The sequence below is a fragment of the Hemiscyllium ocellatum genome, chromosome 8, assembly GCF_020745735.1.
Source record: "Hemiscyllium ocellatum isolate sHemOce1 chromosome 8, sHemOce1.pat.X.cur, whole genome shotgun sequence".
Lineage (NCBI taxonomy): Eukaryota > Metazoa > Chordata > Chondrichthyes > Orectolobiformes > Hemiscylliidae > Hemiscyllium > Hemiscyllium ocellatum.
The window spans coordinates 37,634,554-37,648,638 of record NC_083408.1 but is presented as its reverse complement, the minus strand read 5'-3'; the positions used below and the strand labels follow the sequence as shown (position 1 = coordinate 37,648,638).

General features: G+C 38.7%; 1 protein-coding gene across 5 annotated transcripts in view; it reads left to right on the top strand.

The window, feature by feature from the left end:
- Nucleotides 1-14,085, top strand: part of sipa1l1 (signal-induced proliferation-associated 1 like 1) — a 370,728-nt gene that overhangs the window by 180,048 nt on the left and 176,595 nt on the right. Inside the window, exon 1 of one of the 5 annotated variants that reach the window (XM_060828817.1) lies at nt 10,495-10,528. The exons of the other annotated variants lie outside the window; for them this stretch is intronic. The gene's annotated coding sequence lies outside the window, so the exon portion shown is untranslated. Of the gene's footprint in view, nt 1-10,494; nt 10,529-14,085 lie in introns of those variants that run through there. 5 annotated transcript variants of the gene reach the window in all.

The following is a 14,085-nucleotide window of genomic DNA, read 5'->3' as shown; positions in this document are numbered from 1 at the left end:
TGGTTAATGTTATGTAATTGTTTAAGAAAGGTTGCAAGAAAAAGCCAGAGAACTATAGACTATTGAATCTGACATAATTGCTGGTTAAGTTGTTAGAGGGAATTCTGAGAGATAGGATTTGCATACATTTGGAGAGGCAAGAGCTGGTTATGGATAGTCAACATGGCTTCATGCATGGGAAATCATGTCTGTCAAATTTGATTTGAGAGTTTTTGAAGGGGTGACCAAGAAGGTTGATGAAGGCATTAAATGTTGTCTACATGGACTTAAGGCCGTCAACAAGGTTCTGCATGATAGACTGGTTGGTAAGGTTATATCACCTAGGATCTGGGGAGAGCGAGCCAATTGGATTCTGTTATGGACCAGGCCAGACCACATTTAAAATATTTAAAGAAGGTAGCCCAGATCCTAACTGCTTATTTTAAAGGCAGATATGAAGTGCTTATTTCAGGTGTGATGTAGCTGGTCAAATCAATTGGCTTAAAGCAAAACAGAATTTAATTAAATTCTACAGTTGAAACACGAACAAAAGAAAACAGAATTTAGAAAAAAACTTATTTGAAAACTCAACCAACTTGATATTGCAACTAAAGAGCTGGGAGAACTGGCCACTCCCTTTCCATTGTTAAACCATGCATCTGCCCAAGACATTTCAACACCTCTGCCTTTACGACCTCTCTTTTTTTTAAAAAAAAGGACAATATAACCTTAATAAAGTGACAGCATAGTCACAATTCAAAATTGGCTTGACAGAAAGAGACAGAGGGTGATGGTAGAGGATTTTGTTCAGACTGAAGGCCTGTGTCCAATGTTGTGCCACGAGAATCGGTCTGGGTCCATTTTTGCTATTTACATAAAATGATTTGGGTGAGAACATCAGAGGCATGGTTATTAAATTTGCAGATGACACCAGAAATGGACAGTGAAGAAGAATATCTAGGAGTACAACAGGATCTTAATTAACTGTATCAGTGGGCTGCAGAATGGCAAATGGACTTTAATTCAGATAAATGTGAGGCATTGCATTTTGGTAAGCCAAAAAGGGCGGGACTTGCACAGTTAATGTTAGGACCATGGTGAGCATTGTTGAACAGAGACTTAAGGGTGCAGATACATAATCCCCTGAAAGTGGCACCACATGTAGACAGAGTGGTGAAGAAAGCATTAGCCTTCATCAGTCAGAACACTAAGTTTAAGATTTGGGATGCCATGTTGCAACTGTACAAGACCATGTTTAGAGTACTGCGTACAATTGTGGTCACCCTGCTATAGGATGTTACTAAACTGGAAAGGTTACAGAAAAGATTGACAAGGACGTTGCTGTTTCTGGAGAGTTTCAGTTACAGGGAGGGTCTTGATTGGCTGGGACTTATTTCTCTGGAATGTAGGAATGGGGTATGACTTAATAGAGGTTTATAATATCCTGGAGGGCATAGATACGGTGAATAGCCAAGGTGTTTTCCCTGTGGTAGTTGAGCCCAAAACTAGAGGGCATAGGTTTAAGGTAAGAGGGGAAAGATTTAAAAGGAACCTAAGGGGCAACTTTTTCATGCAGAGCGTAGTGTGTGTATGGGAAAAAAAAACTTCCAGAGGAAATGGTAGAAACAAGTATCATGACCACATTTAAAAGACATTTGGACAGGTCTGTTAAGCGGCGAGGTTTGGAGCGCCAAACATAAGCATGTGGGGCTAGATCAGTTTGGAAAACCTGGTTGGCCTGGAAGAGTTGGACCAAAGTGACAGTTTCCATGCTGTGTGACTCTCTGTATCTGTCTGTCTGTCTGTCTTTTATCTTGAAAAAGAAACAAAATATATGATCTTGCAGTCAGGACCAAAAATTCTGGTCCATCAAGAATGATTAGCAATTGTTGAACACAAGCCTGGCTTTGATGCATAACAAGAGCCCAATTAAAGGGGAAAAGTGGATCAGAATGGGAATCTCATCACAGTAGGTCAATGCTGGAATGGAGCATTGAATGAATATTTCAAAATCCCTTCGGGTTTTTTGGGGTGGGGGGGGAGATAAAGGGACAAGAAGACGATTTAATTTGAATTATTATATACAGTCACGTACCAAGGCACAAAGAAAATCATCTGACATGCTTTACAGACGGATTGTATTGTACAATTACATCAGGGTAACAGAGCAGAGTGGATGATACAATGTTATTGCTGCGAGAAGGTGCAGAGAGATCAACACTAGCATTAAAGAGGTCCATTCAAATGTCTGATTACAGCAAGGAAGAAGCTGTTCTTGAATCTGTTTGTACGTGTATACAAACTGCAGTCTATTGGTCAGGAAATTGAGAATCCAGTCACAGAGGAGGAAGCAGACACCTAGGTCCCAGGGTTTGGAGATGCTATTATTTGGAATTATGGTGTTCACAGCAGAGCTGTAGCCAGTAAGTACGAGCCTGACATAAGTGTCCTCCTTGTCCAGATAGTCCAGGGATGAATGTAGTGTCGGGGGATGGTGTCTACCATGGACTTGTTGCACCGGTAGGTGAATAGCAAGGGATCAAAGCAGTCTGGGAGGCTGGAGTTGATGTGAGACATGACCAGCCTCTCAAAGCACTTCATAATTATTGATGTCAGAGCCACCAGGCAGTAATCAGTGGGGTGTGCTGCATGATTTTGCTTTAACACTGGGATAATGGTATCTTCTTGAAGCAGGTGAAAATTCCACATCATAGTAAGGAGAGGATGAAGATGTTTGCAAATATTTCCAGAAATTAGCTAAATCAGTTAAGACCATTCATGTTAGTAATAAATAGATAGGTCCAGCTAATGACCTTTGCTGTAGAAGTTTCCTCTATAATTTTTTCATGTAATGCAGGAGCATTTCAACCCAGCCAATTACCATCCTGTTAATCTACTGTCTATCCCCAGCAGTATGTTGGAACAGTCTATTCATTGCTCTTCATTTTTGGTTCTATCAGGCCTACCTATTTCCTGACTTTATTGTAGGTGTGCTTTAAATTTGGACAAAAGAACTGAACTCCAGAGGTGAGGTAAGAGTGACTGTCCTTGACATCAAGGTATAGCATGAAGGAGCTGTAGCAAAACTAAATTGATTAGGAATTAGAAAGCTCTCTGCTGCTTGAATTCATCTCCAGGAGGAAGAAAGGTAGTTGTTAGAAGTCAGTCATACCAGTTCCAGGGCATCACTGCAGGGGTGCCTCAGGTGTTGGCTTGGGCCCATTTCATTTTCATCTGCTATGTCAATTACCTCTATTCCAAAAAAAAATCTAAAGTATGGATGCTGGCTGATGATTGCACAGTCTTCAGCGCCATTTTCTACTCTTCAGTTATGGAAGCATGGCCATATGAAACAAAATCTGACAACATTTAGACTGTAACCAACAACAAAGAATCTTGTCCATCACATCTTGACATTTAATGACATTACTATTGCTGAATCCTCAACTGAAGGCATCTTTAGAGTTACCATTGACCAGAAACTTAAAAAGACCAGTCAGATGACTGTTCTGGTTGCAGCAGCAGTTCAGAGACTAGAAATTCTGTATGGAGTAACTTGCCTCCTGTTGTCATGCCTGTTCACCGCAAGAACCAGTCAGGTGTGTGATGGGACCCTTTTTTTCCCATTTGCCTGGGTGAGTACAGCTCCAACACTATTCAAGACAAAGGATGCTGCTGGGTGGGCACGACTTCGACCATTCACACACACTAACATCACAGTGTACTATTTACTAGATTCACTACCGTTACTCATACAGACTTTAACAGCAATATTTTCAAAATCTGCAATCTTTACCAACTCAAAGAAGAAGGGCAACAGATCCAAGAGAACACCATCTACAGGTTCCCTTGGAAACCACATGCCATCATGCCTTGAAATTATATCACCAATACTTCAATGTTGCTGGGTCAAAATTATGTAACTCCTTTCCTTATCGCACTGAAGGTGCTTCTACAGACTAGAGCTACAGCACTTTAATAAAGCAGTCCACCGCCGTCACCTATTGGGCAACTAGAGGCTGGACACTAAATGCAGGCCTCTGCAGCAATGACACATCACCTGAATGAATTAAAATAAGATATTTTTGGTTTTTTTGTCACTTTGATTTTATATACACTAACCAAGCTACTGAATAACATAGCTTGCACACGGGGAGTTTGAACATTCTCATTCTCCCCGTATCTGCGTGGGTTTCCTCCGGGTGCTCTGGTTTCCTCCCACAGTCCAAAAATGTGCAGGTTAGGTAAATTGGCCTGGATAAATTACCTGCAGTGTTAGGTGAAGAGGTAAATGTAGGGGAATGGGTCTGGGTGGGTTAAGCTTCGGCCAGACGGTGTGGACTTGTTGGGCCGAAGGGCCTGTTTCCACACTGTTAGTAATCTAATCTAATCTAATAATTTTATTCTGGGAAATGGAGGGTGGATTTTACTGTTGGTTGATCTGGAACACTGCCAAAAATGCAGGCATTGTAATGACAGTAAGGACTTGGATTTTACTCAATCATGATAGGCTTACAAGTTGAACGTTCTTCTCCTAGAGCCATTTATTTTAATTTATATGCATTTTATGCAAGTATATATACTTTGGCTGAGAAAACTTGAGCATCAAGCTATGAAAACTGTCATAATTTGGAGATCTGTTACTTCCTGAAACTCTTAAGTAAAAATGTTGCAACGTGCAAAAATCAACTGAATAGTGACTCCAATAATATTTCTGCTAACTAGCGTGGATGATTTGATATTAGGACTGTTTATAGTGAAGTAAACTGGGTGACACAGCAAATTGCAGAGAACAACTGTTCAAAAGGATCAGGTTTTCACTGGTTTCATATGGAGAATTGCAAAACTCATTTTGCTGAAATGTGAACAGAGTTGCACAAAAAGTCAGTAAGATATCGTCACTGAGATTGGAAATTGGTGTTTGGAACCTAAGGGAATGAAGTTGAAGTCAGATGTTTTATGAAATGTTTTTGTTCTAAAGTTGAAGAAGAACCGAGGAAAGTAGCCATGTTAATAAAGCTGAATGTTGTGGTTCTGTTTGCCTAGCTGGGAATTTGTGTTGCAGACGTTTTGTCCCCTGTCTAGGTGACATCTCAGTTTGGGAGCCTCCTGTGATCTTTCCTCTGGCATTTGTAGTGCTGGAGGAAAGATCACAGAAGCGCTTCACAGGAGGCTCCCAAGCACTGAGGATGTCACCTAGACAGGGAACGGAACGTCTGCAACACAAATTTCCAGCTCAGCGAACAGAACCACAACAACGAGCACCCGAGCTACAAATCTTCTCACAAACTTTGAATAAAGCTGAATATCTTAAAATTGTATTCTTCCAAATTCACCAATCATCTGATTCTTATTACAGTTCTCTTCTCTAGAGTACAATAATGTAGTATACTTGTCAGTTGTTCTGCTTTTTATGCTGCTTTATTTTTTATATTTGTTCCACTGAAGTAGCAGTGAGCGCTACTCCAGCTGGCTTTAAAAAAAATGTGCAAGGAAAGGGGAGCTCCCGGCATGAACATGAATGCAATTCCAAATAGTGGAATTGCAGTTCTTGCCATCGCAGATTATTCCAGTTCACTGTTGAGTCAGGTGAAGTTGCCAAGCTGTTCTTAGCAAACAACAAAAACTTAATTATTACAAGTAGGACATAATTTTGTTTCTTGGCTGAGCTTTGATTTCATTGGAGCCATTGTATTGTTTTTCACAAGACAATAAGGTGTAGGAGCAGATGCAAGTCATTCATCCGATTGTCTCTACTCCTTTATTCAATGGCTGATCGGAGTTGGTTTTTTTTATTTCCTCCTTTCAGTTTTATATTTTTGTTTTTCATTGGATTCTTTGTTGAGACCTTGTGATTTCTTCTTTCAAATGAGTTGTTAAATCTAGACTCAATCTGCCTGCTAAATGTTTCCTCAGCACTATTTTCAGGAAGTGCAAGAGAGTTATCTTAGTGTCCTGACCCATATTTGTGTTAAATCAATCACCCCTTGCTGTTATATACAAATCTACTGCTATATTTTCTACATTACAACAGTGATTATTTCAAAAGTAGTTGGCTGGAACATGCTTTAAAAAGCACTCTAATATTGCAATCCTTTCTTGTTCTTCTAAGCCACTTTACAACTGAATACAAGTTCTCTGGTGACTTTACGATCTGCATGGAACTTCCTGCTTTGAACATAAAGCAAAACATGCGTAATCACTTATGAATAAGGGGTTCACCTAGAAGGCTGTCTCCACTCTGTACTAAATGAATGTGAACATGGTCAATTTCTGGAAATTGATGTCTTCACCACAGAGGTTGCATAGCACTTGGACCCTTTACTTGAGGATTTGGGGATGATGAACAATTTGGTGGTCATTGATAACAGTTTGGCTAGAAGCACTTTCGATTTTTGGTGTGGTTAGATCACTTCAGAGTCATAGAAATTCACAGAAAAAACACAGTTTTCTCATCATGTTAAGGCCAGTGGTTTTGTTAAACAAGTCAAAATTAATCCTGCTGCACTACTTCCTCCCATTGCCCTATGTCTTGCTTTGTTTTATCCAACTTCCCCTGAAAGATTACAGTGGTTGCTGCCTCAGCTACCTCCAAGATGTAGTATTCCATTGCTTTAACAAGCTTATTTATTTTGCCTATTATATTAATAGATTCTCAATTAAAATTGTTGTCACTTATTCCACAACTGGAGGTAGTGATCTTTCCTTCACTTTCTTGAAACTTGTTGTAATTTGTGAAAACAGTTGTGTACATCTCCTTTTAAAACCATAAAAAATAGGAACAGGAATCAGCCATTCAGCCCCTTGAGTCTGTTGCGCCAACAATAGAAGCATGGCTGATCTGACATTGCTTATATCCACTTTACTACCTTTTCTCTGTAATTCTCGATTCCCACACTGATCAAGAACCTGTCTCTGCCTTAAATATACACAAGGAGAATATTTGAGCCACATCCTGTATGCAAATCCTCAGCTTCCAGATAACTAATTCAATGACATTACCTTTGTTGCACCATCTCCCTATATTTTTGTTTCCTTTGATTCACCCTTGTGGATCTCCCTGTTTCTGTAATGGACCATCTAAAATAATGCACAACAGTCTTGGAATTGCACTTCCATAATGTCTTTGTGTCAGTATTTATAATTCGTAATAGCATGGTAATTTTCTAAACGGATATATTCATTGTTCCTGCTATCTATGTTTACATCCTAACAGTCTGTTTCTCTACAACCTTCTGTGTCTTTCTGTTAAATGTATATATTCTTCTTTGGTTTATCTCTTAAAAAGCAATATGTCACAGCTATCGGCAATAAGTTACATATGCCAGCTTCCATTAGTTCTACATCTGTCTGTAATTCTAAATTCCTCAATATGTAGTCTAAATTTGTAAATCTTTGTGGTTTTCAGCCAAGCCACCATTAAAAACCTTCAGAAGTACAGTCAGTTGGCCAAAATGGTGATGTTTATGCAGAATTGTTCAGTTCACAAAAATAATAATGAATTTAAAAAACCCCTTGGGATTAAAGGTCACATGTGACCGGCCTGTAACACACTTTTTTTTTGATGCTGTAACTGTAATCTGCAGTTAGCTATAAGAGGTTGTATTTCAGTTCTTGTACTTATCTCCCAGTTCAGACCAGGGTTTCTTTATTACGTACAAAAATTTCATAGAACACAAGTGCAACATTATAAATACTGTTTTTCCCGAAAAATAGGCAATTACTAAACATAGTACCATTCAAATTCCACAAAATAAATCTACTCGGAATGAAATACACTCCAAGATTAGGCATTATTAATTAAACAGACCCAAATTGTCATGAGAAATTTAAGATTTTTTTTAGAATACTTGAAGGGTAGTTGGGTATGTTAATGTGTGGTACTGAAGGAAACTATTCTTGACCTGTGTCACTGACTAGGGGAAGTAAATTCGATTGGTTTACTGGTTCTCCTCTTCTCTCCATAACACAGATGGTTTAAAATTTCTTACTTTATTTTAGTTTCTATTCCTTTCCTAAAAAGCCATGGTGTGTTGCTCCTCAACCTTCTGTTTGTGAACTCCATTTTAAAAATATAAATGACTCAAGAATTTAGTCCAGGGGAAAAAAAAGGCAGTCGATTGGATATGAGGATATAATTTGTGGCCCACACGCATGGATATGCATACGGAAGAATGAAGGGAAAGAGGAGTTTACAATTACAAATTACTTTAAGAATTAACTGCCTTTAATTCAGGTGAATTAGATTCCAGTACGTCTGTAGTGGAATGCCTATCTGTTGGTCATGTGCAGAGATCCTTTGCACGGCGACTTGGTGAATGTTGAATTGAAGTTTATGGTCCAACAGTTATATGCTGGAAATTCATTTGCAAAATAAATGTAGGATTCTTTCCAGAAATGAGACTTTTGAATGAGATTGAGACCAGAGACAGGTGCAAGCTAGGCCTCGAGCAGCTTTGCTGTTTACTCTTCTGATGTTACAAGTATTAGAGGGTGTGGTGCTGGAAAAGCACAACAGGTCAGGCAGCATCTGAGAAGCAAGGTAATTGGCATTTCGGGCAAAAACCCTTCAGCTCCTCTGCTGCCTGACCTGTGCTTTTCCAGCAGTACACTGTCAACACTGATCTCCAGCAACTGCAGCCCACACTTTCTCTTAGTTAATGTTACATGCAGACCTTTAAAGATACTTGATGACATTTTATAATGTATTGTTCTTTGGGAACTTGATTTTAAAGTTTAATTAAATGGGTTTATGATTTTCAGTACTGTTAAAGGCTCATTTTTTAAAGGATGGTTTAGAAAGTCATTTAGAACAGACCTAAAGACAGCTTTTACAAATTATTATGAGACTTAGGCCAAATAATTCAAAACCACTATGTGAGGGGATCATTACTGCTCATTGTTGATGTGTGTTTCGACTTGCAGATGAGAGGCCAGGGCTAGAAGCAGGTAGAAACATGGTTACAGAAGCAGTTGGAGGCAGGTTAAGGTAGTGGGGGAAAAAGCCTGGCAGTTGGAATATAGCGTGAGAAAATGTGAAGTTACGTGCTTTGACAGGAAGAATAGGATAGGTAAACATTATTTAAATAGAGAGAGAGATTATAGAAAGCTACAACACACAGGGATTTGTGAGTCACAAAAAGTTAACATACAAATAAAAGAAAATTGATTGTTGGCCTTAATTTCAAGGGGAATGGAGTATAAAAATGAGGACGTCTTGCTAAAACAATACAAGGTACTTTTTACACCACACCTACAATAATACTGTGAACAGTTTTGGACCTCTATCTAAGAAAAAATATGCGAGCATTGGGTGTACTCCAAAAAAGGTTCATTTGGTTGAACTTGGGTATGAAAGGACTGTTTTATGAGGAGAGGTTGAGGAGGTTGAGCCTGTACTCATTGGTGTTTAGTAAAATGCAAAGTGACCTTTATTGAAACAGAAGATTCTAAAGGGAGTTTGAAGGGTATGTGCAGAAAGGTCATTTCGCTTGTGGGAAAATCCAGAGCCAGAGGGCACAATGTCAGAGGAGGGGATTGCACATTTAAAATAGAGATGAGGAGGAATTTCTTCTGAAGTTTGTAACTCTGTGGAGTTCTTAATCATAGAGGGCTGCAGAGGATGGGTCATTATATTCAAGGCTAAGATGGACAGATATTTAACAAGTGAATCAGTGGTTATCAATAAAAAGGCAGAAAAGTACAGTTGAGGATTATCCAATCAATCATAACCTCATTAAATATTAAAGTGAACTCACTGGGTTGAATGGCCTACTTCTGCTTCTATTTCTACGGTGGCAGTTCAGAAGAAAAGAGCCATGCCAGCAGATGTGTTGTTTCGCAGCTTGAATGTAATCAAAGCCCGGAGTTGTTTCTTGAAGTTTAGTGTGAAAAATTGGAAAAGTTAGCCCGTGTGACTCTGTTGGGAAGGCACAGTAACTAAGACTATAGCATCAGATGCATGTACAGAAAAGCACCTTTAACAAATGCTTGTAATCTAGCCCATTGTGCTCATTTGAAAACTAATTTAAGTGAGGTAAAACAGTTTATTTTTAATAAGATTTGAGGATCTCTTTCTTCATGCTTTCTGGGCATGGCATTCAAATTTATCTAGCACCAATCCAAGGATCTATAGGTTTTTTAAATCAACTTGCAGAGATGTATCATAATACCTCTGAGCAGCAGGTGAGACCAGAACCCACACTCCAAGCATAGGAGTTGCTGTGGTTTTATCCCTAATCTTTACTGAGTTCACTTGAAACACTGTTTACTGAACTTGCAGCATAAATAAGCCATTTTGCTCTTTTAATGGAACTGTTTATTCTCATTGCATTTTGACCAGCCAAATAAATTTATCTATTTTAAATACTTATTCACTATCAAAAGTATAATTTCTCTTTTCTTAATAGTCAGAAAAGAAAGCCTCTTTTTGGCCTAGACATTGGTTGACGTAGGAGACGTTTACGCTTAAAACATGGGCACAAAGTTCACAGACTTCTGGACAGGAAGTGCACCCAAATTGCCAACCCTCCCCATTCCGTCATAATGGGTAAGGACAAGTTATGTACCATCCACCCATGTCTGAAACAAATATTTGATCATTTGTAAATAAAGGCTCTTGGAACTGTGACAATACTGTAGCTTTGAGGTTATTTTTTCCTGGTTTCCTTTAAGAGACCAATTGAACGAGAGGAGCCAAGCTGGCTAGTTAAGGCCACTTGAGTAAATATGTTGGCAGGCCTTGGAGCTTTTTAAACAGCCTGAATGGATGTGGCCACCTCACCTAGATTAGGATTTCTGACTTGGTTTTTCAGTAGCATCAGAAGATTCTGGGATGTCAACAGAGTTGGAAGTTTCAGTGAATGTCTCTTGGCTGTTCCAGTCTCTGAATTTTCTCTTGAATTTTCTTTTCTCCTGGAATCAAAAATTGCATGTGAGAATGTGTCTGAATTTTTCTTTTATGCCAAGGATCTTGTTTGTGGGATGTTACTAATTGACCAGTTAATTAGTAATATTACTGTATCTGTTAAGTTTTCCAATAGGGTTGATATTCTAAATTTCTTTCTTCGGTTGTATTTTAACTACAAAGTTTAAACAAAATGTGTTTTTCTTTAATGTGACATTGTATCTGGAATAGACATTTCATGTGCCTTTTTAAAATTAGAAAAAGTTAGGGTCTAGGCTGCCTTAATATTATGAGGTGGTCTGGTCTGGTATATAACACAATACTTCAAGTCCTCTTTGCATCAAGAGAGTTGCATTGTTTACACTTTGAGAAACGAGCACTGAAATTGGCTTGTGAAAATAGAGGTACGCTACTTAAATATATGAAGCAGTAGAATAGGTTCAAGAAGTTTTTCTTAGAGAGGAGAATGCTGAAAGGAAATTTAATTGCAGTTTTGCGAATTGAGTTGTCAGGACAGAGGCAGAGTGAAACTGTTCCCACTCATGAAAGGATCAAGAACAAGAGGAAACAGATTTGGTACTCTTCAAAAGAGAGTAATGTAACATGAGAAAAACTTAACAGACTAAATGGTTCAGATTGGAACACATGGCCTGCACATGAACATATGGTGTTATAGAGCCAGGTTCAATCGAGATATTCAAGATGGCATTAGATGACTATTAGTGTAGATATAATGTGCAGGGTTATGGGGAAAAGGGCAGGAAAAAAATTCAAGCCATTTGGAGAGCCCATGTGGACATGGTGTGGTGATTGACTTCCTTCTGCACTCTAATAGTAGGTCCCAGACCAATATATTTGTGCTCCATCTTTGGATAAAACAAAAACCCAATGCGATTATTATTGACTGAGCTAAGACTTCATTACGTTCATTAAATTTATATGTAACCAATATAAGACCAGTTACCCTATGATTTCTTGATTTGCAATATACCCCTTTCTTGAATAAGACTGTGAATTGTTCTGAAAGATTTTTGCAAAATTATGTTTGATGTCTTCACTCTATACTTATTCTTTGATATTCTGGCTGTCATACCATTAGTTACAATTTTATTTTTGGCATCTCCAGTTGGAATGGGCAATAAAAGTGCACTTGATGAAAACCGAATTGGACATGATCCTGCAATGCTGTCCTGTCATTTTAATATTTCATTAATGCTTGCTGCCTGAATCCATGCATGAAGAATATCTTGGATACAATGGGGAAAATAAGTGATCAGTGCTTGAGGAATAGCACAGCAATAGAGATGACATCCTTGTTTTAGGAAGGAAAACCCCATTTGATGGAAGATGAATATTTTCAAGAATGAAGTTATTGGTTAAAATTAGTCACAGCCATAAAAATGAATGGTTTGCAGAAGTCATGATGTAGATGTATAGACAAATCAAAATGGAAGTTTTAACTGAATTAAACATCAATGCACATCATGTCTGGTGATTGTAATTTTTCACATAACTTAGTATCTTTTAAAAAGAGCAGTTAAGATCTTACTTTATTTATGGCTGGATGTTGTCTTTAGTGAGGAATGAAAATAATTTTTCTTGAGAAGTACTATTTTCTGAGAGACAGTTTGAAATATTTTAAGTGCTGATCTTGATTACTGAACATTTCTTGGGGACTACCCAAACTAGCGAATGTGTGTTATAAAATAGTCATAGAGCTGTACAGCGTGGAAACAGATACTTTGGTCCAACTCATCTATGTCGACCAGATATTCCACATTAATCTAGTCCCATTTGCCAGCACTTGGCCCATATCCCTCTAAACCCTTTATATTTGTATACCCATCCAGCTGCCTTTTAAATGTTATAATTGTACCAGCCTCCTCTGCTTCCTTGGGCAGCTCTTTCCATACATGCACCATCCTCTGCATGAAAAATATGCTCCTTAGATCCTTTTAAATGTTTCCCCTCCCATGATAAACCTACGGTCTCTAGTTTTGGTCTTTTCCATTCCAGGGAAAAGACCGTGGCTATTTACCCTAACCATGCCTCTCATGATTTTATAAACTTCTATAAGGTGACTCTTCAGTCTCTGACCCTCCAGAAAAAAACACTTCCTGCCTATTCAGCCCCTTCCTATAGCTCAAACTCTCCAACCATGGCAAATCTTTTCAAATATCTTTTGAATCCTTTCACGTTTCACAACATCGTTCTTCTAGCAGGGAGACCAGAATGATATGCAGGATTTGAAAATTGGTGTAACCAATGAGCTGTAAGCTGCATCATGACCTCCCAATTCCTATACTCATAATATAAGTTGACTAATAAAAGTAAGCATGTCAAATACCTCCTTCACTATTCTGTCTACCTGAACTCCAATTTCAAGGAACAAAGAATCTGTACCCCAAAGTCTCTTTGTTCAGCACATTCTCCAGGATCTTGTCATTAAGTGTGTAAGTTCTCTCCTGATTTGCCTTTCCAAAATGCAGCCCCTCACATTTACCTAAATTAAATACTATCTGCCATTCCTAGGCCATTTGATCAAGATCCTGATGGACTCTGATGTAACCTTCTTTGTTGTCCTCTACACTTCCAATTTTGGTGTCACCTGCAAACTTACTTACCATACCTCCTATGTTCACATCCAAATCATTTATATAAATGATGGAAAGGAGTGGATTTGGCACCAGTCCTTGTGGCACATTGCTGATGACAGGTCTCCAGTCTGAAAAGCAACCCTCCACCACTACCCTCTGTCTTCTATCTTTGAGCTAGTTCTGCATTCAAATAGCTAGTTCTCTCTATTCCATGTGATCTAACCTTACAAACCAGTCTACAATGAGGAACCTTGTCAAATGCCTTGCTGAAGTCAATATAGGTCACTTCCACTGCTCTGTCCTCATCAACCCTCTGATATTTTTAAAAAAAAAACTCAATCAAATTAGTAAGACGTGATTTCCCATGCAAAAAGCCATGTTAACTATCCCGAATCAGCCCTTGCCTTTCAAATATATGTAAGTCTTGTCCTTCAGTATTGCCTCCAACAACTTGCCTACCACTTAAGTAGGCTCAGCAGTTTATAGTTCCCTGGCTTAAGTAGTGGCACCACATTAGCCAACCTTCAGCCATCAGGCACCTGACCTGTGACTATCGATGCAAATATCTCAGCAAGAGGTGCAGCAATCACTTCCCTAGCTTCC